At 40.2% G+C, this 14,837-nt stretch overlaps 1 long non-coding RNA gene across 2 annotated transcripts; it reads right to left on the bottom strand.

The window, feature by feature from the left end:
- Positions 1-1,581: 1,581 nt before the first annotated feature.
- Positions 1,582-11,299, bottom strand: LOC121511341. Of its 2 annotated transcripts, none has more exons than XR_005992039.1 (4): positions 11,139-11,299; positions 9,046-9,133; positions 8,870-8,949; positions 1,582-2,630 (listed from the first exon to the last, which is right to left on the bottom strand). It is a non-coding gene; the product is annotated as an uncharacterized LOC121511341 (long non-coding RNA). The 2 variants fall into 2 exon arrangements; XR_005992038.1 differs by having other exon boundaries at positions 9,046-9,235.
- Positions 11,300-14,837: the final 3,538 nt, after the last annotated feature.

The raw sequence follows: 14,837 nt of genomic DNA on the forward strand, positions 1-14,837 counted from the left end.
GTGAAGGAAATCTTGTGTAGAAGTGGATGTCTTCATCAGAGACACAAAACTGTTGGAAAAGCAACTGGTCCAGTCTCAGTAGTTTAAAGAGGGGGTATTGTGCCTTTTTTCAAGGCTTCACACCATCTCTCTGATACCCATGTAGTAGCTTCACATGGTTTACAGCTCAAAAAAACTCCTCGTTTCTCACACTGGCGCCCTGATAAACCCTTATTTTAGACACAAAGACACCCCCACACTCACACACAAAGACTCAGAGACACAAAGACAAGCACACACACACCCCCCAAGACTTAGAGACACAAAGACACGCACACACACACACAAGCATGTCATGACGATTTTGAAATACCACTAATTAAACCCCCCCCCACCCCGAAACTGCTGCTGATAGATGAACTCTTCCTCTTCCTGACATACCTGTCCACCGGCTGTACCCAAAGGGAGCTAGGCCATAGATTTAACATCCACAGAGCAACAGTCAGCCGAATTATGTCTGTACATGGATGTCTCCTGTAGCTGTGAAGGCCAGTCTTCCACGAGACTTTCATGGCATCTACAGCGATATGCAAGTAGTCCTTGACTGCACAGAGCTACGGTGTCAAACTCCTTCATCCCTGCTCTATCAGAGTGAAGTCTTCTCCAACTTCAAGGTGATGGTGGGAATGTCCCCTCATGGAGCCCTGACTTTTGTGTCGGTACTCTTTGAGGATTCCATGAGCGACGAGGAGGCGTTTTTTGTTCAGTCATTGATTACATCACTCTTAACACCTGACATGGCCATCATGGTTGATAAGGGCTTCTTGGTGGATGATCTTGTACCTGGGACTGTTCATCGTCCTGCCTTCCTCTCCAAGAGGACACAAATGCTGGAGGTGGATGATCTGAGGACGCAGTCCATTGCTCGTTTGAGAGTGCACGTCGAGAGGATGATCCAAAGAGTTAAAGAAAATAAACTCTTTGATACCACTATCCCTCTCTCCATCTCAGGGAGCATAAACAAGCTCTTCACAGTCGCATGTCTCCTCTCAAATTACCAAAATGGACCTCTTGTCCAGAAATGGAGATATTAAGTTTGACATTGTAGCCATATCATCTTATCCTCCTCCTCATGAACTTGACATGAACATGTTTATTCCTAAACTGTTGTAAATTACATTTTTCTTAGAGTTGTATTTATGTACAATTGATTGATTCTCTCTCACATCTTTTATGTACTTAACACTTCTTAGAGCTAAATTTTTTTTGAAATTGTGCAATTTTGTACAATGTACTTGACATACTACACATTTCTATAATTATGGCTGCTGTAAGCCGTAATTATTTAAATAACAAATAAATGCCTGAAATATTTCACTTTGTGTGTAATTAATATATTAGTTTCACTTTCTGAATTGAATTACTGAAATAAATGAACTTTTCCATGATATTATAATTTAATGAGCTGCACCTGTAGTTTTAAAAGCATAATCAGATAACATTTAAAGTGATGGGGCATTGCTCTGTAGAGATAAAATTCTCACCTATTCATCTGTATTAACCACAGAAGTGTGACACATGACAGCTGATTGTCTTTTGCCTGTTCAGATTTTAATAAAGCAGTCATCTGATGTTCCATACAGTGAATAATCTGTAACGTAAACACACTGTTACACATTCAGCATTACATCAAAAATTCATACAAGTTCAAAATAAACATATTTACATTACACACAGTGACTGGATTTGAACACATTACATGCATTTCTGCATGTAGACATGGAAATAAAACCTGTCCACTTTGTATTTGATGACATCAAACATGTCACTGTTCTTGTAAATTCTTTGAATTAGTATGTCTTCCTCAGCTGAGACAACAAAATCACACCAGTTCATTCCTGTTATCAGCATATGCCCTTGTACTTGTGAGTAATAAGCATGTGTTTGTTTGAGCTCCAATTTGCCTGAACTCATTTTGAGATACGGGCAGTCAATGTAGCTTTTAACATTTGGACACTTAATTTCAATCAAACCAAACTGACATGGCTCTGAAGGGTCGAAAATTAACCCATCGGGAGATGCCCCCAACTAAGGGGTGTCAGGGTGGATTACAAATCCACAGGGGTAGTGATTGACCCTCTTCATCTGGCAATACTCCCAGATGGCGTCTGCCTCCATGTCAAGCCCCCTCTTCATAGCTGCAGTCTGACGGGTCCCCCGAAGTAGCCGGTCAGCCAGACTGTCAACAGAGCTCTCTCTGACCTGACAGATCTCCCTGAACCGTGAGGCGGTCAGTCTAGGCCTCCTTAACTGATGCCATTCACCACATGAACTTTGTGGTCTTGTAGCACACTCAAATTTGTGCACAGTGTATCAAGTGACCTCAAGACTTTTAATGTGTAGCTGTTGTGGTTCACTGCAGACAAACATGCAACTGGATGGCTGCAGGCGGTAATTCTGAAGAACCAGAGAAGGAGGTGGTGGGGCATCATGGAAGAGCAGGTCTCTCTTTGCTGTTGCTGGTATGACAATGGACTTCCAGCTTGAACCAGGCCAAGGGCAGAGTCAACCAGAGGAACTTCACAGCTGATGCCCATGCTGCAGGTCACCGGCGCTTCAGCTGCAGAGAAGTCCTTATACATCTCTGTCACCTAGGGAAGTAACAAATCATTATTAACATACCATAAACAGTCCCCATACTCTGAATGAGCAACATGTGAGCATGTTACTCATTATGCACAGGGCCGCACCCCACTACAATTAATTTCATAATGGAGGACCCTTGTGTAGACATTCTCATATTGCTTTTAGTTCAAAAAAAATTTCCCCCACTTCAAAGCAGAATACTTGTTTAAATATGTTTTATGAAAATGGGGGAAATAATAAAATTGTGAAATATCAGTGTAGGTATACCAATTTTGGTTGACATCAATTGTACTGTCCTGTGAAATCTGATATTGTTAATCCAACAGAGAGATCAGGTAAATCCCCACTGAGGCCTTTGTACAGTGTGCTCCTGTGTGAAGCATAAAACTTACGTAGGTATCATACACATATTTTCATTCAAACATTCATGCAGACTATTTTAAAGGAGTCATCACCAGGAAGTCGCATTTTTCATTGTTCTTACACGTATATTGTAGTCGGACTTTAGTTGAAACTTAATGACATCAGCTCAGGAGGATCTTTGTAAAAACCCTGCCTGTCTACCACCACCACCACCCTACCATTTCCTGCTCAGCATATGAGCTCTTACACTGCAAAAATATCTGTCTTACCTCTAGTCCCAAAGGGCTAGTCAAAACCTTGTGTGTATTCTCGTGTGAGACACAGTATGGCAGCCAGCCGCCACAAGCACAATGACATTAGAAGTTTGAATGAATGATTGATTGAATCAATCAATCATGAACGGATGAATGAATGAATGAATGAATGAATGAATGAATAGATGACATGTCTTTAGCTAAAGGTGAGTATGGGATGGCACATGTGATCCTATTGTTAGATTAGCTTTTTTGTTAGAAAAGTGATTGGAAGCCTCTTTTACCCACTCTTTTTGTAACCTCTTTGTAAAATCTATTTTCTAAATCAACGCTTTGACTTTTCAAGTCAGCATCTGAACTACAGATGCGGCGTATATGATGGAACCGAAAGTTAGGAAGGCTTCTCTTTAAAGAAGTGGGATGGAAAGACTGACCATGTAAAAAAGAGTTTCTATCTGTTGGTTTCCTGTATTAGATGGTGCTTAAACTTCCATTATTGTTGATAATTAGTATGTCCAAAAAGTTCATTTTGTAAGGATCATGTGCCATGGAGAATTTCAAATGTTCATGCTCATGAACCTGTGTCCAATATATGCATTTCTGCTCTTAGCAAAGGACTTTTCTTTTGTCCTACTACCCACTGTAAAGACTTCAATGTTTACATTGATGTACAGAAATTTTTACGCAATCCGCGTCCGAAGGAGTTTTTTAAAGACTACCAAGGTTCTGCACATGTTCATACTCCACAAGAAACCTCTGGGGCCTCCCCCTCTAGAGATATGGACACTACCGCTCATCAGGAGACACCATCATCTATTGTTTCCAGACCTAGCACTCCCTTTAAAAGGTGAATCCACCCTCATTCCCCCAAAACACAGAAATTCATCCATAGACACTTACTGCAGACTAGTAGAGAGAAACTTTTTACATTTGCTCTAAAATAAGAAACAATACAAAGTCATGCATAATCTGACCAAAAGAATGAGCTGGACACTCTGAAAAAGGACAACTTCATTGTTATTAGCAATGCTGACAAAGGTGGTGCACTGGTTATCATGGACAGAGTTTCCTATAATGCAGAGATTCTGCAACAACTAGAAAATGAGAAATTCTATCTCAAACTACCTGGTAACTCTACAACCAAAATGCATGGTTGTTTGGACAAGCTCCTTCTCAGCAATGATATCACCAAGCAGGAACATGCCTTTATGCTGGTCAGCTCCCCCATTATCCCAGTTTTTTACACATTACCTAAGATACACAAAACTTACAGTGATGTCCCTCCTGGCAGACCCATTGTGACCACTACAGGTTCCTTAACAGAAAAAATATCTGCCTTCATAGACTATTTTCTACAACCTTGCATCACATCATTACCCTCTTACATCAGAGACTCAATTGACTTCATCAAAACCTTACAAGCTGTTGAACACAATACAGAGAATTGTTTTCTAGTCACTATGGACATTGAATCCCTATATACAAATGTTCCCATACAAGAGGGAATGAAAGCAGCTGAACTTTTCCTCCTACAAGAATCCTCCCATACATCCAGCATCACATGCCTATTAGAGCTAATGCAAACTGTTCTGACCAACAACTATTTATGTTCGACAACAGTGTTGATTTTGTCGACTAAAACTATGACTAAAACTGTTCGTCGAAAGCCATTTTTCCATGACAAAAACTAGACTAAAACTAACAAAAATACACCTGTGATGACTAAAACTAACAAAAAATAAGTTTAATTTTTGTCAAAATTACTACAACTAGACTAAGGGCGTACTCACACTAGGCCATCCGTACCGTGCCGTATTCTAACCGTGCTGAAGCCCATTTCACCCCCTCCCCTGTCCCCCTTTTGGCCCACACTCACACTGCTCAACGCATCCAGGCCTGGGCGCGGATACGTCACGCGCCGACGTCATCACACGAAGTATCCACCGTTCATGACTTTATAGGTGTCGATGACTCAGTATGTATAAGTGTTGTTTTTTTAGGCTGTAAAATATCAACAGATTTATACGATATTTGATCTGACACCAGAGGTATTTCAGCTGACACCTGACATCAGCAGCTACATTAACTATACAGAGCCCAGTGAGGAGAGAGAGAGAAAAAGCGGTTCACAGCGGAGAATTATCGCTCACAGCATATAATCTGGAGTCTGATCAGAGTAACAAGCACTTCTGATGAATGAAACCCGGACTTTTTATCTCATATGAGCCCCTACAGCTGCTCTTCTGCGTGTCAATATACTATCTGAATCCCCGTGGAATTGTTTTACGCGCCCTGAACTGAGCCTTTTCTCTGCGTTTGGATACCTTTCAGTGGTGCACCAAACAAGCTCTCATGTCACCAGACAGTCTGTGTTCAGAGCAGGATTAAATGTTCAGATAAAAGATGTTTTTAACAGTGACGAGAGCTATTTTAACCCTCTGATGAAAGCTGGAAGTGAATGCGCCTCAGGATTAATAAACGATGTTCTGTCCAAACGTCAGCGATCAAGATCCCAATTTCACTGCTTGGTGACATGAAATAGAATTAGAGGTAAGTTAATTCAGTGGATGATACTTTGGTATTATGCTTTTTAGTAAGAGAGGTTAAATCAGCCGTGAGATTAACCGGCACACACTTGTCCGCATATTTGGCACTCTGCTTTACGCATGGAGGACGAAAGGTGTTATCCCGTGAGCTGCTGTTTGTCACTAAAACAAGGGAAGAAGTTTTATTTCACAAACCAAAAAACCTCTTACAGTCATTAAAGCCTGACTTTGTTTGAAACTGGTCAGAAATGTGGACTGGACTGGGATCCATTAGAAAGAGGTCATGGAGTTGTGCGAAGTGAAATTCTTCAGCTCTTATAAAATCTTTGTAGCTTGATGAAATACAGTGAGACAAAATACATATTTCTCTCTCTCTTGAAAATCCTGCTGTCTCTGCAGCTGCTACCTCTGCTCTGGGGCGGGTCCTTTTGTTGTTACTTGATGCTACGTCACATTCCCGCGTTTGTGCTCCTTCATTTGCATCCGTGCCGTGCTTAGGCCCACCTCGTCCATCCGTGCCGGGGCCGCGAAGCATGCCGTGCCGAAGCACAGAACGATTGCACTCACACTGACCAAACATACCAGACTTTAGGCTGAAACGGGCCTAGGCACGGTAAGGATGGCCTAGTGTGAGTGCGCCCTTACAAGTAATTTATTTTTCGTCGGACATTCAAAATCTGTAGTATTTCTCCACTGTGGGTAAATCTGTCAAAATGCAATGCATCTGTATCTCTTCTACCTCTCAGCTGTAGAAAGCAGGGACCCCAGGTTTAGCAGAGTGCAAAGAAGACAGGACCATGACTTGGTACCAAATTTAGACAAGAAAATAAATGCTTGGACTAAAAGTCAAGACTAAAATGTCAAGACTTTTTATGGAAAAAACTAGACTAAGATGTTTTGAGTTTTCGTCGACTACAACGACAAAAATTGAAAAGGGTAGAAATGACTAAAATGTGACTAAAACTAAAATGCATTTCATTTAAAGACTAAAACTTAAACTAAAATTAAAAATAGCTGCCAAAATTAACACTGTTCGACAATGACTTTTTCTTACAGGTGTCAGGGGTCAGTATGGGATCCAAAATGTCTCCCAGTTTTGCATCACTGTATGTCGGAAAGTACAAACAGGACGTCGTACTGAACCCTGCAAGGAATCCTTTCCTACAGTATATTACCACACACAGAAGGTACATAGATGACATTTTTTTCATATGGACCTCTACCGAGGAGTAACTCAGAGATTTCAATAACTTTATGAACACTCAAAATGAACATTTGAAATTCCCCATGGCACATGATCCTTACAAAATGAACTTTTTGGACATACTAATTATCAACAATAATGGAAGTTTAAGCACCATCTAATACAGGAAACCAACAGATAGAAACTCTTTTTTTACATGGTCAGTCTTTCTATCTCACTTCTTTAAAGAGAAGCCTTCCTATCTCTCAGTTCCATCATATGCGCCCCATCTGTAGTTCAGATGCTGACTTCAAAAGTCAAAGCGTTGATTTAGAAAATAGATTTACAAAAAAGAGGTTACAAAAAAGAGTGGGTACAAGAGGCTTCCAATCAGTTTTCTAACAAAAAAGCCAATCTAACAATAGGATCACATGTGCCATCCCATACTCACCTTTAGCTAAAGACATGTCATCTATCTACTTCTAATGTCACTGGCATGTTATTGCCACGGATCCAGCCCTTAAGGATCATCTAGTAAACCCACCGTGGATTGTTTTTAAGAGACCTCTGAATCTAGGTAACATGCTGGTGAGAGCAGACTGCTCCGTAACCCCGACATCTCACCAACCCACATTTTTGAGCACCCTGGGACCTGGCAACTATAAATGTGTTAATTGTCAACAGTGTAACTTTACTCGCAAAACGAAAACTTTCTGTCATCCACACACAGGCAAAAGCATATTAAAGGCGTCATTTCACGTAAAACTTCTAATGTCATCGATATGCTTAAATGGCCCTGTGGACTTGCTTACATAGAAAAAAACCTCCAGACCTTTAAAAAATAGGATTTCAGAACACAGAAGTGCCATCAGAAAACCATGACAAAAAAGTCTTGTAGCTAACCACTCTGATCTGCAGAGCCATTCAGTTGCCTCTTCAAGTCACACTGGTATTGAACATGTCACACTCCCACAGAGAGGAGGAGGTATTAACAACATTCTCTTTTAACATGAGGTATTCTGGATATATCCTCTTAATACATTATCACCCAAAGGTCTCATTGAAGAGATGGATATCCACCCCCTTTTATAATGTGCATGCTGTGGTTCACCTCTGCCACTATTACTCAATCATCCTATAGATTTATGAATTTGTGCTCCGAACTGTTAGTTGTGAAAGTCGTGTAATATTGTCTATAAACTGGTCTGTTTTGCTATTTATCACTATGCTTTATCAATGACCTGGTTTCTTAAGATTATTCAGGGTAATAGCTTCATAGAATGACAGGATCAGATGTATTTACCTCTCCTGATAGGATGACGGTTCATCTCTGACTCATCAATAGCACCCACAGTACTTCAGGCGCTGCTTTAATAATGTACTTTATGACGGCTTCTAGCCTGATAATCATTACATTATACCGTGGAGGTTCTCAGCCCACTTATATATTTGGTTCTCTGTACTTTATCAAAGTGTAAAAATTGTTGTTTTTTTTTTTACTGCAATCTACACAGTCATGCTCTGGTCCTAGAGCTACATGTGCAGGATTTGTTACATTTGACTTATCTCTATAATTAGGTGTACATATAAGCACTATATCTTGAACATTTGAAATTGTAAGTATTGCACATAACCACTGGGTCGTATGTTTATGTTTTTTTGTTTGTCCTTGAAACATGTTCATGTGATGACTCTGAAATCAGATCATGTGATCGTCTATGTGATTACCTTCACCTGCATGTAATGAGGCGCTCTGCACTTGTCACTTTAGTCTGATGAAGAGCTACTCCACTCGAAATGTCACATTGGTGCAATAAATAATTATATTTTTGGAGCCCTGCAGTGTGCTAGACGTCCCTCTGTTCTCCTTTAATAAATCTACAGTATTCGGCTTTTACCTTACACCCTCTGTTGTTGCTCCACACTTTGGTTTAGCAGACAGCACAGCCATCTTACGCACAGGGCCTGGCTTCACACCCTATCAAGTTAGGCAGGATATAGTTTAGAAAATATCACCAACACATGTATAATGACTGTACAACAGGTAAATATGCCTTTTTTTTTCTTGACTTACCAAAGTTCTGGGCTTGTGCCATTGGTGTTCTCCCTCAGCTCAGCACAGGGGGGACCACTGGCACCTTCAGCTGAGAATAATGTGCTGACTGGAAAAACAAAGCCACACAGTGGTTACATAAAGTTGCTCCAGCCACACAGGTGCAGCTGTGATGCATCAGCTCCATAGGACTGGAATCTTTCAGTACTACCTGCAAAAGAAACATGTTATGGTTAATACTTATTAGTCTTGGCTTGTTTCATTGTTTAATCATTCTTTAGGAACACAATCTGGGTTTTTAAAATAATTTCTATATCTAATAGCTACTGAGAAAATGTCGTGTGTTACATTATTTTGTATAAAATTCCAACTGCACTAGATCAATATCCCTAATCGATTTCATTGATTCATGATATGAATCATGACTACCTACAACACCAGCGTGCACCTTAAATGAATGACTAATTTCAGGTAAAACATAGCTAATAACAACTGTGAGAAGCACAAGAAGATACAAAAAGACCTGATGAACGAAATATTAATCAACCCAGTGGGGACCAGCTAAATAAACTCACCTGTAGGGATGTAACGATAACCAGTATCACTATAAACCGTGGTAAAATTCGAGAAGGTTAGTAATACAGTTTCAAATTTGAATTATTGTTAAAACCGTGTTTGATTACCGCACTTTGAAAACTCACGGTGATACTGCTCAATTCCTGGAGCGCTCTGTGACAGTAATGCAATTTCATGGATGCCAGCTGCCGTTAAACACCAGAGAAGAAAAAGAAGCAGCAGCACTCTCTCAGATGCAGAAGTGCGCAGTTTTAAAACATTGCAGAAGGTTGTAAAGGTTGGGGATTTCTTATAGATAAATAGTATGTTAATATAATTATATATCATAATAATATAATATAATAATAATAATATTTAAAATTTTTTTTTTACCTAATTAATAATAGATTTATATTATTTAGTTATTATATTATTTCTTCTATTTCTCATGAAGGAGAGAACAGACTATCAGTGTGGTTCATTTGATTTGTATATATTATCATGTTATTTTAAACACTTGCACTGTGGATTTGTTTACATGTGATTGTATTGTTCTTACATCCACATTACTTTAATATGTTTGTATGCTCATTTGATTCCTACCTAAGGTACACCAAACAGTGAAAGTGTCTATTCTGTATCAGTTCTTCAAAGAAAAGTAATTTTATCTACAACAGTTACCCCTTACGGCCATAAGGTGCCATCTTTAATGCACATTTATTTTTATTTATTTATGGTATTTCAATGTTTCTGCCACATTACTTTGTTTAAAGTGGAAGAGTTGCTTTTATATGCACATTTGATTTTTATTTAAGGTACATGAAACAGTGAAAGTGTTCTTTCTGTACCAATTTTCTTAGATTCAGTGTGTGTATAAGTACTTTTTAAACATTTTGAGCACATTTAAACAATACCGCAATAATAATGATAACTGTGATAATCTGGTCACAATAACCATTATATGAAATTTTCATATCGTTACATCCCTACTCACCTGCCTTCTCTAGCCAGTGTTTTCATCCTATTAAGAGTTAAGTCACATCAAACATGAGTCTGAATCCCTAGGAACATCAGGAACACTGGGTTATAAAAAAGTGCTGGTAACAACATTGTAACATGAACAAGACGCATGCAGTAACCCAGTGGCGACCAGCAAGGTAAACTTACCTGTTATTTTATCCACTATTTTTATTATGTGCAGATTAGATTTAAGTGTTACATTAAACATGTATAACCTTAGCTAAGCCCCCAGGAACATCGGGAACACTGGGTTGTTACAGCAACAGGCTTATGACTGTTGTCTTATCGATCCTAGCTTCAACATACTCTCAAACTGTGGGGCTTCTCAGCTTTCTTCGTGGATCTGTAACAAAATGCCCTGACAACCACTTTACCTGTGGCTTTATCTTTGTCTGACACTGCGAGGGACATAAAGTTAATACAGTTAGCACAACAACTAACGTTTACAATGAAGAAAGTACGAAACAAACACAAAGCTAAGAAATTAGCACGTTGCTAACGTTAGCTGGCCGGCTAATGTCAACACAGAACCTACTTACGGTCGTACTGGTGCAAATAACTGGATATGTACAGACGAAACCCCTTTTCCTGTTTACTATTGGGAGCAGGGGAGTGGGCATCCACGATACGATGAACATCATTAATTAAAAATTTTGGCAAGTTTTGCAGACATCTTGAAAAATTCATGGCGATGCAGATGAAGCCGGAAGGCAACCGGAAACGGACCTGCCGATCTCTGGCGAAAATCGGAAGTACATCAGGAGGCTTGTGTACAGATCAGGGGAATTCCCTAATCAGGGGAATTCCCTAATCAGGGCGATTCCTTCATCAGGGGAATTCCCTTACCTCATAGGATGAAAGGACGAAAGAACCATAAGACACGCCCTTCAGCATAGCAGCAGTGTTAAATATTTAAGATATTAGATTATACACTTTGTGTTAAAATCAATCAAAACTTTACAACCGTTTTTTTTTTTTTGTTTGAAGGTAAGCTTAAAAAATAATAAAAATGAGCCAACAAGACTCATTAGACATTGTCAGTGTTCCGAATGAACCTGACAACCTCTGCCAAGACAATCAGCCCCCCGACAATATTGTCACAGACCTCCAAGAAAATAAAGGCCGTCGCAGAAACACAGGAGCGCATCTTAGAAACGTTTGGAAGTGCCGAGGCAAGAAAAACAAGGAAGTTCAAGAGAAAAATGAGGCATTAACAAGTGAAAATTTTGCCTTGAAGGAAGAAATCGGTGCCTTGAAAATCCAGATGGAGTCTCTTATAAGAACAAGAGATATGGTCTATTCTGAGATGGAAGAGTGGAAGGGAAAGTTTGAGTCCTCTGACAATGAGCTTCAGGAGGCCAAAATAATGCTACTCAATCACTCCAAAGTCAAGGATCAGCAGAGACAGGACTTGAAAAACATAAAACGTTATATTGGAGATGAAGACATGGACTTCTGTAAACATGCTGATAACTTGTTCAACAGGTGGGACGATTTATCATCACAAAATGAAGTGCTCAAGGAGCCAGACGTGGTTAACAAGACTGAGACAGAGGCCTTGCTAGGGGAAGCTAGTGGAGGTCAGCAAGACTTCACTGCAGACAACGAGGCTCACAAAGTGGACTTGCAGAAGCAAAGCGAAGACCTTTCTAACTGTAGGGACAGGTGTGATTCAATGTCCGCTGAAAACATTGTTTTAAGGGCCGAAAATGAGGACTTGAAACAACAAAATAAGGTGTTACAACAACAGTTGCTCAATGCAGAAACTGCAATGGAAGCATCAAGGACTGAAAGTCAAAACCTCTCTGTAGAAATCACGGACTTGCAAAGAAGGAATGAAAGCTTGTGCTCCGAAAAAGACAATTTGGAGACAGAAATTAAGGCCCTGTCCCAACAAAATGAAGAGACCGAGGAGAAATTGTTCCTCGAATTTGAAAATGAAAGGTCCAGCTTGCAAGATGGCCTCAGAGAGCTGACTGCAGACAACGAGGCTCAAAAAGTGGACTTGCAGAAGCAAAGCGAAGACCTTTCTAACTGTAGGGACAGGTGTGATTCAATGTCTGCTGAAAACATTGTTTTAAGGGCCGAAACTGAGGACTTGAAACAACAAAATGAGGTGTTACAACAACAGTTGCTCAATGCAGAAACTGCAATGGAAGCATCAAGGACTGAAAGTCAAAACCTCTCTGTAGAAATCACGGACTTGCAAAGAAGGAATGAAAGCTTGTGCTCCGAAAAAGACAATTTGGAGACAGAAATTAAGGCCCTGTCCCAACAAAATGAAGAGACAGTGGAGAAATTGATCCTTGAATTTGAAAATGAAAGGTCCAGCTTGCAAGATGGCCTCAGAGAGCTGACTGCAGACAACGAGGCTCACAAAGTGGACTTGCAGAAACAAAGCGAAGACCTTTCTAACTGTAGGGACAGGTGTGATTCAATGTCCGCTGAAAACATTGTTTTAAGGGCCGAAACTGAGGACTTGAAACAACAAAATGAGGTGTTACAACAACAGTTGCTCAATGCAGAAACTGCAATGGAAGCATCAAGGACTGAAAGTCAAAACCTCTCTGTAGAAATCATTGACTTGCGGAGAAGTTGTCTACGCTTGTGCTCCGAAAAAGACAATTTGGAGACAGAAATTAAGGCCCTGTCCCAACAAAATGAAGAGACAGTGGAGAAATTGATCCTTGAATTTGAAAATGAAAGGTCCAGCTTGCAAGATGGCCTCAGAGAGCTGACTGCAGACAACGAGGCTCAAAAAGTGGACTTGCAGAAGCAAAGCGAAGACCTTTCTAACTGTAGGGACAGGTGTGATTCAATGTCCGCTGAAAACATTGTTTTAAGGGCCGAAAATGAGGACTTGAAACAACAAAATGAGGTGTTACAACAACAGTTGCTCAATACAGAAACCGCAATGGAAGCATCAAGGACTGAAAGTCAAAACCTCTCTGTAGAAATCACGGACTTGCAAAGAAGGAATGAAAGCTTGTGCTCCGAAAAAGACAATTTGGAGACAGAAATTAAGGCCCTGTCTCAACAAAATGAAGAGACAGTGAAGAAATTGTTCCTCGAATTTGAAAATGAAAGGTCCAGCTTGCAAGATGGCCTCAGAGAGCTGACTGCAGACAACGAGGCTCACAAAGTGGACTTGCAGAAGCAAAGCGAAGACCTTTCTAACTGTAGGGACAGGTGTGATTCAATGTCCGCTGAAAACATTGTTTTAAGGGCTGAAACTGAGGACTTGAAACAAAAGAATGAGGTGTTACAACAACAGTTGCTCAAAGCAGAAACTGCAATAGAAGCATCAAGGACTGAAAGTCAAAACCTCTCTGTAGAAATCACGGACTTGCAAAGAAGGAATGAAAGCTTGTGCTCTGAAAAAGACAATTTGGAGACAGAAATTAAGGCCCTGTCCCAACAAAATGAAGAGACGGTGGAGAAATTGATCCTTGAATTTGAAAATGAAAGGTCCAGCTTGCAAGAAGGCCTCAGAGAGCTGACTGCAGACAACGAGGCTCACAAAGTGGACTTGCAGAAGCAAAGCGAAGACCTTTCTAACTGTAGGGACAGGTGTGATTCAATGTCCGCTGAAAATATTGTGTTAAGGGCCAAAAATGAGGACTTGAAACAACAAAATGAGGTGTTACAACAACAGTTGCTCAATGCAGAAACTGCAATGGAAGCATCAAGGACTGAAAGTCAAAACCTCTCTGTAGAAATCATCGACTTGCAAAGAAGGAATGAAAGCTTGTGCTCCGAAAAAGACAATTTGGAGACAGAATTTGAGAATCTGACGCATTGTAACCAAACTCTCCAAAAACAACTCCAGCTAATGAAAGATGTTGACAAAGAATTTAAGGTGTGTAAAATTCACAATACAACTTTGCAGCATGACATTCAGAAGATAAAAGAGCTACTCAGGTTGGAGAAATGCTTGCGTGCACACGAGCAGATCAAAGCATGCCAAAGGGAAGACGCTCTTAGTGATCAATTAGGGATGGCCAAAATTCAGCTACGTTTAAAGATCAGATCAGAGTGTTCTGAAAATTGCTTTCATGGGGAGGCCTCTATGCTCAGATCAGCAGGAGATGAGCTTAATGCTAGCAGGATGGCAGCGCAAAGCAAGAGGCAAGGTTACTCTGGTTTCTTCTCTGGCTGGTTCTAATTTCACCCTGACAAAAAACACCCCACACAGAAAATTACCAACATTTGGCTTTCTTAATCAAAAATACTAAAGT

Source organism: Cheilinus undulatus, linkage group 6 (assembly GCF_018320785.1).
Source record: "Cheilinus undulatus linkage group 6, ASM1832078v1, whole genome shotgun sequence".
NCBI lineage: Eukaryota > Metazoa > Chordata > Actinopteri > Labriformes > Labridae > Cheilinus > Cheilinus undulatus.